At 43.9% G+C, this 7,140-nt stretch overlaps 1 pseudogene; it reads right to left on the bottom strand.

The window, feature by feature from the left end:
- Positions 1 to 391: 391 nt before the first annotated feature.
- On the bottom strand, positions 392 to 536 carry LOC132233993 (small nucleolar RNA SNORA48; annotated as a pseudogene).
- Positions 537 to 7,140: the final 6,604 nt, after the last annotated feature.

Genomic DNA, 7,140 nt, shown 5'->3' with positions numbered 1-7,140 from the left:
TGCACAGGTTTGAAAATCCTGACAGAGTAGATGGTCAACTGCCCCATGCAGTGAATGCTTCCTGAGAACCAGGCGCTGTTTTAAAAGTCTGTATATCTGCCAGGTCCAGAGGCTGTAGTACTTTCATCACTGGCACCATTATTTTCATTTCTAAACCAACCCTTGGATAAACAGCAATTGCTCCTATTATTGTAACACTGTGTTAGTGGGAGGGCATTCATTGGTCCTCCCAGACTCATTTCACAGCAACCTGCTATGTGACAGCCGCCTTGGAGAAGCTGATCCACACATACGTGATTATATCAGTTGTTTGATTATGTATTTCTTACATGGAAGAATAGATAATACAAGAACAAATAATAATACAAAAATAAACTCTGTTTCATTTTTTTTATGTGCCTCAGGCATGAAACAGCTCTGGCCACCGACACAGGCATGAAGCTAGGATGAACAAAGGACTGTACATCTGCTTTGCCCCTGATTGCTATAAGAGCAACACCACCAATCAGGTGTCTCCTTGCCCATTTCCAGGGGGTAAACTCTGTTTTATGTACTCACAACTGTATACCTACATTGCCCACCCCTGTATATTTGTAAAACACCTTTCATTCTAGACTTTTAAAGTGATTTAGAAACCATGACTTATTAATAATCACACCCCCTGAGCTGTTGATCTAAACATGGTCAGATTAAGGGGCTGGGGGTTTCTGAGGTCTAGAACTCCAGCTGTCAGAAACAGAACTCTTCAGAGAAAGCGGATCTGGACCTCCTTTAGCACCACTGCGGCTGCCATTGTTTCTCTGGTATGGCGACTCAGGGCCATCACCCCTCTCTCTTTCTTTCCCCATTGTTGTGTGCCACTGTGGTCATGGTGTGGATCGAGATGAGAAAGGTGTTTTGAATGGGTTCTCTGTAGCTGTGTAGCATTCAAAATCCAAGCAAACTCAAAAATGCAGCCCCAGAGATGCCTTTGGGCCACCAAGGCACCAGGAGCTAATGCTGCTGTGCCTCAGTGTTGAACCGAGACCCGGGCCTCTCCCCCGCACCTCTGCACACTCAGAGCTCCCCCGGGCTGCGTGCTTTGGGAAAGAAGCCTGCATCTCGAGGTTAGTGATCTGGTTCTGTTTCCAACTGGCCAAGTGACCTCAGATAATTCAGTCTCCCGAGACCTCAGTTTCCTCAGCTATAAAATGTGAGTGGAGGAATAGAGGGTCTTTCAGCTCCAAGATGTTATGATGTAAAAATCTTGCCAAGACAAACATCTTAAGTTTGTTTTCTTGCATTTCCACACCTCCCTCCTCTGTACTTGACCTGCACATGGAAAATATCTGATGCCTCACCCTTCCACACCCTCACCAGACACTTGAGCAAATCCGAATGTTTCTTTTATAAAAGAGCTTGTGCCATATTTTCTGCACATTTGTCTCTGCTTTTCCAGTAAAATCCCTGCCACCTCCTCAAATCACAGTGGGTAAGCATTGTATCAGACAGATAGCTGATTCTCATCAGTTTCATTCAATCTGGTATCCAATTTGGTTACTTCAGACATCTTTTTTTCTGTGGATCAGGTGATGGCTTCTGGTCTACCTATTCACCTCTGATTTACCCTGAGGGGTTTTGAGGTAGGATGTTTCTCACTATGGGGGGAAATGTGTTCGGGGAATTCCTTTGCCTATTCTGGCCTGACCGAATTCCAGTTGACCACCTCTGGGAAGAGTCAGAAGCTGACATTTTTATTTCCATAGATATTGTTTGTCAACAGAAAGTTGTGAGGAGTTGGTTGGGGCACCATGGCTAAAAGCAGCTCTTTTGTTCCAAGCTTGAAAGAAAATTAAAAATCTACTCTTTCAGATACCTCACTTCATCCAGCATCCACTGAAAATACGGTTGCTGACAGCCATGTCAGCGTGAAGATACAGAGCATGGGAGTTAGGGAGGACTTTCCACTTTAATGAGAATGTCCCTGCGCTACTTTCCTCTGGGTCTGGCGCCCTTTTGGAAGCCTTAGGCAGTGGCCCACTGCTGATAGACTTACTAACATTTAACTTGCAATCTCCTACTTCCCAGAGAAGTGCTACGTTAGGGTGTAACGTGATAGAAAAGGGCAAAGAACTTGGGTTGCTGTGCACCCAGCACCAAACTTCTCTGATATCAAGGCCTTTTTTCATCTCCTCATGCAAAGTCCTCATGCAAAAATCAAACCAAAAAAAAGAGAGCAAAAACAAAGCACTTGAGTTGCATTTTTTTGCTTGAAGTCTCTCTCACTTTTACTTTTCATGTTCCTTTGAACATAGTTGTACCTCAGCCCTTCCTGATTTTGTTTTATTCTCCAAGACAGATTTTACTCTTTCCTTTCTAAAACATCCAGATGACCTTTGCTTTGGGCTTTTTCTAAATCACCATATGTTAGATAATTGTGCCCAGAGGAATTACTTTCAGAGTGGCCTAAACACAAAAGAAAAACACACAGCCAACTTTTTCTCTAGAGCAGTGCAAACATTTCCTTAAACCTAAGTGTCTCAAGAGGGAAATTGACAGAATAAACCTTTCACCCAGCGAGTCCACTCTGTGTAGTGCTTGTCCTGAATCCTTCTTCTTGAATTTTTATATCCCTGATTTATCTACTGTTTTGCCAATAAAAGCGGTCATGCTCTTTGATTTAAGTTTTTTTTACAATGGAAAAGTGACCAGAGAAAATGGCTCAACTGAGTGTGTTATGAACGGAAAGAACTCATATGCCAGCAGCAACCCGCGCCTTTGCCCTTCCCCATCATGTTACACCGTAACGTAGCACCTCTCTGGGAAGTAGGAGATTGCAAGTTAAATGCTAGCAACTCAATGTCTTTTCAGATGTTAGGTGCACTGAAGTGCCAACCACAAAACGTAAGAACCTTCAGTATTGAGAATTGACATCTATTCATATAATTATCCATTACAAAGCAACTACCAAAAAAGGGGGCCTTCCCTTAACTGTTAGGCTTAACATGTCCTACAGGATGTTGGCTGGGCTGTGCTTCCTCTGAAGGCTCTGCTGGAGGCCTCCCTGGCCTCTTCCCAGCTTCTGGTAGTTGCTGGCAAGCCTTGCCACTCCTTGGCTTGTAAATACATCACTCCGATCTCCGCCTCCTTTGCCACATGGCCTCCTTCCTGTCTCTTCTCTTCTTAAAAGGACCAGTTATATTAATCTGCCTGGCTGTGAAAACAAAACATAATAAACTGGGTGGCTTAAACAGCAGACATTTTTTCTCACAGTTCTGGTTCTGGAGGCTAGACGTCCAAGATCCAAGTGCTAGCCTATTTGGAAGGACATGGATTTTCGGAGGACACTATTCAACCTACTATATCCCCCTAAACAAATGATAATCTCTTCTGTATTTAAATGAAATAAAATTTTTAAATGTCTCTAGAAAGTGAAAGGAAAGCTCAGTGGATCACCTAAGAATCTTTTCCATTTGGTCATCTACCCCATTGGTTCTCAAAGTGTGATCTAAGGACCACTTTGTCCCAATTCAGCTTCAGGGGGGACTGATTAAAAATGCAGACTCTTAGCCATGACCAGGTGGCTCAGTTGGTTGGAGCGTTGTTCCGTACAACAAAAAGGTTGAGGGTTCGATCCCCCTCCATTGGGGCAAGAACAGGAGACAACCAATTGATGTTTCTCTTTCTCTCCCCTCTGTCCCTCTTCCTCTCTCTCTCTCTAAAAAACAAACAAACAAACAAACAAAAACAACCCAATAACATATCCTCAGGTGCGGATTTTTTTAAAGTATATTATAGTGATTTTTTATAGAGAGGAAGGGAGAGGGATAGAGGGTTAGAAACATCTATCAGCTGCCTCCTGCACACCCCCTACTGGGGATGTGCCCGCAACCAAGGTACATGCCCTTGACTGGAATCGAACCTGGGACCCTTCAGTCCGCAGGCTGACGCTCTATCCACTGAGCCAACCAGGTAGGGCAGGTGCGGATTTTTTTAAATGCAGTTTCTTAGCCTTCACCCCAGATCTACTAAGTCAGAACTGCTAAGTGTAGAGGCCAGCAACCTGCATTTTAAACAAGCTCCTGGGGTTTGTACACACTAAAATTTGAGAACCACAGATCCACAGTGTCAGAAAATGCCTTATATTCCCCACGCTGCTACTTAAATTCAATTCTTTCTTTTCTTTTCAGATGAAATTGAGAACAGCTGGTCAATAATTTTTTCTTATATTTGAATACCATTTTAAAGGTATTCCTTTTTCCCCTCCAGATCAAATAATATAAATTCAAATAATATTAACTCCTTAGTCTTGATAGGATGTATTTTCTAATCATTAAATCATTTATAAATTCTGGTCAAATTCTTGTCATCTCCAGAATCATAGGCAATACTTTTGACTATCATAGGTTTTATATTTCAGATTAGAAAAACATAAATCCTACAGAAGTCACACTGAATCATCCTAATCAAAGTTATTTCCAGCCATGGGGGGGAGGAGGGGAGGTACATATTTACATATTAATAGTCTATGAGATAGAGTCTGCCTCTAATTCCTTCTTCCTCCCTTTGTGTCAACTTTGATGAGTGAGGAACCTACCAGGTTATGGGCTGTTTGTGTTCAGAGCCCTGTGGGGAGGCAACAGGGGGATGTGGAGGTGATGAGACTGGGAAAGAGGGTGTCATGGAGGTAAGACAAAAAACTGAACTGAAGCTTTTGCAAGAGAAATGACTTGAGAACCAGTCATTTCTTTTTGAGCCACCCAAAAATGACACTTGGTGAGGTCCATACATAGCATTCTGATTCTGTTAGAGCCTGAAGGTTTGAAAAACCTTGAACCAATAGCTGCTAATTCTCAACCATGAATTTTGCTCTCACCCGAAACAGAACTCCATGCTGATCCATCATTCACATATGCACTCAGCAAACATCCCGAGTGCTCCAGTTTGGACATGGAAACGCAGAGTTACAGCGTGTACCAAATTGTGCTCCAGTCCCTGGAATTTTGAACCATTCAATGGGTCAGGAAGGCATCAAAGAGCTGTGTGGGCAGAATTGTTATTGAATCTTAAAACTGAAAGGTGTCTTGTAAAAGCAACACATTATTTTAGTAAACATAGTGTGAACTAAGAAATTTCCTGGAAAACTTCTCCAGGTTAAAGAAATGACTGTCCAGCCCAGTCAGCTTGGCTCAGTGGTTGAGCGTCGACCTGTGAACCCGGAGGTCACGGTTCGATTCCTGGTCGGGGCACATGCCCGGGTTGCGGGCTCGATCCCCAGTGTGGGGCATGCAGGAGGCAGCCAATCGGTGGTTCTCTCTCATCAATGATGTTTCTATCTCTCTTTCCCTCTCCCTTCCTCTCTGAAGTCAATAAAAATATATATTTAAAAAAAAGAAAAGAAATGACTGTCCAAGTGAATCTTCATTTCCATCTCTATCACCAAACCTGGGATATTTCCAGAGTTGCATCTTCTCCTGAAACTATCATGCTTTGATTCCAACTGACTCCTTGGAGTACCCAGTTCCTCCTTTAAAATTCTGCCTGGGCACAAGGAAACGCCCTTTCTTTAGTTTTCCTTCATGCGGCTAAGACAGGCTGGCATTTAAAATTGACTTAGCTGAGTAGAATGGGAGAACCAAAAGAAAATATAGACAACATAATCATAGGTTTTCAAGGTATAGAGAGTTCTGAGTCAATGTTGACAACAGCAGGACTAGTACAATGTCAGAGGCGGATCTCTGCTAGGTAGCCTGAGGCTATAGCTTGTTTTCTGACCTCCAGAAGCCTGGTCCTTTCTACCAGACTGGAGCTTCTAAAGACCAACCAAAAGACACTGGTCTCCTAAGGCAGGTGCTGGGGTTCCCTGAGCACTCACTATTAGCAGAGGGAAGAGTCTTTTCTTCCTTATTGCCCCGTTGCCCAACACAGTACCTGGACATATTGGGGCTCGATGTAATGTCTCTTGGATGAAAATTCAAAACTTTTCCTTATATAAATGACCAGAGCAAACCAAAGTCTTCCCACTTACTTCTAGTGTTAGATGTGAGGGCCACACTTTCCTCAAATTGTTGGGATTGCGACGATGGGCTTCATGACTTTGGTGATCTGCCCCACCCAATCTGGAGCAATTTAGGGCCTTTCTCTCAGGAGAAGTTCCTTCTTCATACATGGGACAACTCAACTTCAACACATGGACATAAGACGGGAGTCCTCATACACCCAGAAACAGGAGCTGCCTTGCAGACCTGACCTGAGATCAGCCGACCGACCTCTTCATTTGGAAAGAGAGGCTGGGGCCTAGAGAGTGATTCATAGCTCTCCCAGCTCCCACGGCCATCAGTGGCGGAGCTGCTCCCAGGTCACTGAACACCCAGGCCTGTGTTTCACTTCCGCTCTCTTCATTGCTCTGCTCCTCTGCTTGGTGAGTTCAGAAAAGCTGTGGGAAGCTGCTCTCACCTGGGGCCCAGAGGCGGTCCCAAGTCTCCCTCTCCTGTCCTCAGTGTCTGATGGGCCTCTTGCTAGTATCACTTGAAATGCATGATGTCTAAACTATTGCATTATCTAAACTATTGCAAAGTAATAATTAAAAAAATAATCGAAGTCTCAGGTCACAAGAACAGAGAGGCCTTGACACATGTATAAAGACAAGAAAGGAGAAAACTCCATTTTTAAACTTGGAAAGAGAACACTGTATGTGGTATTCATGTTATCATTGACACTTTTCAACGAAAAACGTGATATTGATTAATTTGTTGGCCAGGATGAGGACAAGTGTCTGCTGGGCTCTGACTACAGTCCGTGTCTGTTCTTGTGCTGAAGAGGAATGTACCCGCTTTATGAATCGACGTGCTTTATGTACCGGCTGTGGCAGAGGCGGTGGCCGAGACAGCCTGAACACGGGAAATCACATTCGAAGGGGAAGCTCTGGGCTGGCAGAGCGTGTTAACCTTTCATCCATGTCATTTGGGTTTAATATGTTAACTTTGTAGTAAAAGCTTCTTCTTTGAGCTCAGGGTCCATAAAAAGTGTTACTGGTCCTTGATGTTCCCAGTTGAGGATAGTAAGGAAAACAGAACCCTGAAAGCTCACATTGATTGAAGCAATGACGGAGCTGGGGGGGTCAGCCCAGTGCCCCGGCTCCTCCCCAGCCTGACAGAACTG

Source organism: Myotis daubentonii, chromosome 4, assembly GCF_963259705.1.
Source record: "Myotis daubentonii chromosome 4, mMyoDau2.1, whole genome shotgun sequence".
In the NCBI taxonomy this organism is placed as follows: Eukaryota; Metazoa; Chordata; class Mammalia; order Chiroptera; family Vespertilionidae; genus Myotis; species Myotis daubentonii.
This window is presented reverse-complemented; position numbering and strand designations above follow the sequence as displayed.